The 3,699-nt window shown below is 45.0% G+C and overlaps 1 pseudogene; it reads left to right on the top strand.

Moving 5' to 3' along the window:
* Positions 1-980: 980 nt before the first annotated feature.
* LOC118972545 (U6 spliceosomal RNA) lies at positions 981-1,080 on the top strand (annotated as a pseudogene).
* Positions 1,081-3,699: the final 2,619 nt, after the last annotated feature.

Below are 3,699 nucleotides of genomic sequence, written 5' to 3'. Positions count from 1 at the left end.
TTTCTATGTTTTCTATTCACTCTCTTTTGAGAAGACAAAACAAGAGAGAAGAATTAACTGTCCCAAGTTGGAGCGCCCTATGTAGAGGGGCAGTGGGTCAGCACCACCCCTGCCTTCACACCCACAGGGCCCTGTGCTAGGAGCCTGGGTCCAGGAGTCAAGAGCTCACTGAGGTCTAGGCAGTCTGTCAGGTGGTTAGACCACAATCTTAATAAACTATTACCCTAAGAGAGGCATAACTGCATGGTAAGCATGATAAATGCACCTTGATAACACTGGTGAGTTATAGATGAGGGGAAAGAAGCTTGTCTTCTCTGCCCTTGTACAGCACACACAGCCCACCGGGTGAGTATGAGCTGCGGTGGGAAGAGGCAGTTGGCTTGAAATCAAACCTTGGGAAGCCTGAATCCAGAAGGAGAGTCGTCAGGTTTCTGAATGGGCGACAAGGCTTTTATTGCCATTGTGACATTTGGTCTTGGTGTCTCTCCCAGTGCCATTCTTTATGGTCTTGGACTTAGACATATTTGCACCTTTCATCCCAAAGGGATTTTCACACATCCTGAGGCAGTGATAAATGGTCACTTTTCCCAGCATTAAGGCAGCCACAGGGGCAGCGGGATGGCACAGGGGAAACAGAACCCTGCTGTTGCCAAAGGGAAGCACCAAGCCTCTGCCCATTACCAACCAGAACACAGAGGTGGGAGGGTACCTGTACGGAGGTGAGATTACCTCTCCCCTGGCTCCTGGTCACAACCATTCCTCCTAGGGGGCCACTGAGGGAAACAAAAGAAGCCATAAAAACATGGCTTCCTAACATAGTTACACCCACTATGATACACTTTGGATGGTTCTGGAAATAGGTATAACCATTTTAGAGGCAATTTGGTAGTGGCCTCCAAAATGCAAAATAGGTGTTTCCTTTAACTCAGCCACTCTTCTAGAAATTCTTTCAGCAAAGCATATAATATTCTCTACAATACTTGCTTCAGCAGCACATGTACTAAAATTGGAAATACACAGAGATTAGCACAGCCCCTGCACAGGGGCAGCACGAAAATTGTTGAAGCATTCCATATTCTGCATTTTGCAACCTATCTAATTGTTGAATCACAATGTTGGACACCTGAAACTAATATAATATTGTATGAATAAAAAAGACTATTCCCCTACAGAATTTTCATTTATTATAGCACATTTTTGTAAAAACAAAAACTAGAAACAATCTAAATGCTTATCAATAAAAGAATGAAGTTAAATAAATGGTGGTGCAGATGAATCTATACAGCTGTTACAGGGAATAAAAGAAATCTGTAGAGAGAGACATGGCAAGATAGTTGAGATTGTTCTAAAAACAAATTCAAGACTAATAAATTGTACTCTGCTATTCCTGTGTTGCACTGTTTTCATGTTAATAGAAGGCACGGGTGCCTGAAGCAAAAAGAAGTGAATCTTCATGCATGGAATTTACAGATATCCTTGAGCAACAAGAGGCCAGAGTGAGGAGTGAGGATCGGATAGTCCCAGAGGAGACAGAAAACACCCAGTGGAGGGAACCCTGTTCTGCTGGCCCCTAAGTAAGGTTTCTTTGGCCTCTTGGGGGTGCTGGGGGCAAAGGGACCTCAGGAGCAGCAGTATCAGATTATGAATGAATCATAATTCTGGTTCATAACACTCTCTCTTCATCGGCTCATGCACCTGCTGTCATTTGGTTAGTTATTTTTACCCAGTGTAATCAGCACCTTCAAATGCACGACCCAAAGTAAAAGCAACTGGACAATAACCCTCGTCTAACCATGTGACCCCATCCTAGCCCCCTTCCTGCCCACCTGAATCCCCTGCTCACCATGCCCTCACTCTCCTTTATAGTTATATCGACTCTCAATGTATATCTTGAAGTGTATTCTTTTATTTTAGTTATTTTTCATTATAAAAAAGTGTATTATATTGGTTGTAATTTTTTGGAACTTATTTCTTCACTCAATATATGCCAAGTTTCATTCACATTGTTATGTATGATTTAGTGCATACATTTGACTGCTGTATAATATTTATTCATCTGCTCTCCTGGTGCTTCCAGCTTTTCTGCTCTTGTGAACAGTACTGTTGGGTCACTCTTGTGCATGCCGTTTATTGTTATCTGATTGTTGTCATGGAAGAATCACTCTTTGGTATTATATCATGGAGCGAAACTGCCTGGTCATACAGTTTGTAAACGTTCCACTTTAGAGAGTAAAGCAACTTTCAAAGTGGTTGTACTGATTTACACTCCCACCAACCATGTGGTAGAGGTCCTCTCTTTAGCCCAGATTATCTCTCCAACATTTGGTACTGTGAGACCTTTTGATTTTTGCCAACTGAGAGGATGTAAAACGGTGTCACAGTGGAACTTGATTTGCATTGTGCTGACCACTGAGAATGCTGGATATTTATTTGTGTGTACGCTGGCCACACGTATTTTCCTTTCCGTGAAATGCCCGTTTGTGCCCTTTGCATACTCTCCTTGGATTGTTTGTGGTCTAAGTCTTATTGGTGCCTGAAATGGAAATTCCAGGGGAAACCCTTTTAAACATAACTTTTTCTTTTACCCACAGAGAGGCAGGGCTGGTGGGACACACAGAACTGTAAGAAGTTGGTTTCTAAAGAGCTCAGCAGAAGTCTGAGCATGAAATCCTAAGCTGCCAGAGATATCAGGTTGAGTGGGGCTGGAGGGGGGATGGAAGGCTAAACTGCTATGTCCACCTCTTTCCCTTTCTGGCCTCCCCACCTCCAGCAGAAGCAAATCCCCGGTGCCCCATGCCAGGTGCTTCCCTGCACTTTCCAGAGCACCCTGCCAGGAGCCCTCAGCACCTAACTGTTTGGTGTCACTTCCAGTGCTAGCAGAACAGCAAGTTCAGAGTTCTACCCAGGTCTTTTGGCAACTGAAACAACCACTTGGGGCCTGCTCTCCAGCCATTAGGCGATGCATTTCCAGAGGTTTCTGAGTGATGAGGCGAACAACATACACTTTTCCACTTCAGACATAAATTTTCCACTTCAGACATAGGAAACTGCAGGTCCCGTTTTTTAAAGAAAATAGACCGAAAATCCAGAGATAAGTAAATAGGAAGCACAGAGCTCATTGCTCCCAGAAATGACTACTTGCTGCTTTTCTCTAGACCAGACTACTTTACACCTCACAGATCACCCCCACATCCCTCTATGGGGTGCAGCTTTTCCATGCTCCCAGGAGTCATGCAGCCTCCGCCAGTGCAGCCCTCTTTTGGACCTGAAGGGATCACTCTCATCTTTCCCAAGATCCCCTGCTTCAGTCCTGTCTACCAGCTGTCATCTTTCTTTCCTTATCAATCAGTTTCTTCCCTGTGACCTGGGAGGTCTTTCTACCCCATCTCAGTCCTACAGACTCCCATTCTCACCCCCACCCCCTCTGGTTTTGCCAACACCTGACGTTGGCCTCTCTCCTCTGGCCAAAGGCAAGATGAGGTCTGCATGACTTGCCCTTGACTTTGTCTGTGTGCATGGGTCAAAGACACAAGAGGGACATGAACCACTAAAGGGAAGGTGAGGCTGGAATTGACAATGAAGTCTTTATAAGGTTGGAGGCACCGGAGGGAGGGGTGAGCACGTTGGACACTGATGATGTGCCAAAGTCCCCGGCTGCTGCCTCCTCCCAACCTAAAAAATGTGCCTTAGGCTAGCCAA

This window comes from Manis javanica, chromosome 9 (genome assembly GCF_040802235.1).
Source record: "Manis javanica isolate MJ-LG chromosome 9, MJ_LKY, whole genome shotgun sequence".
In the NCBI taxonomy this organism is placed as follows: domain Eukaryota; kingdom Metazoa; phylum Chordata; class Mammalia; order Pholidota; family Manidae; genus Manis; species Manis javanica.
Note: the sequence above shows the minus strand (reverse complement) of the source record. Positions and strands in the feature narration are given on the sequence as shown.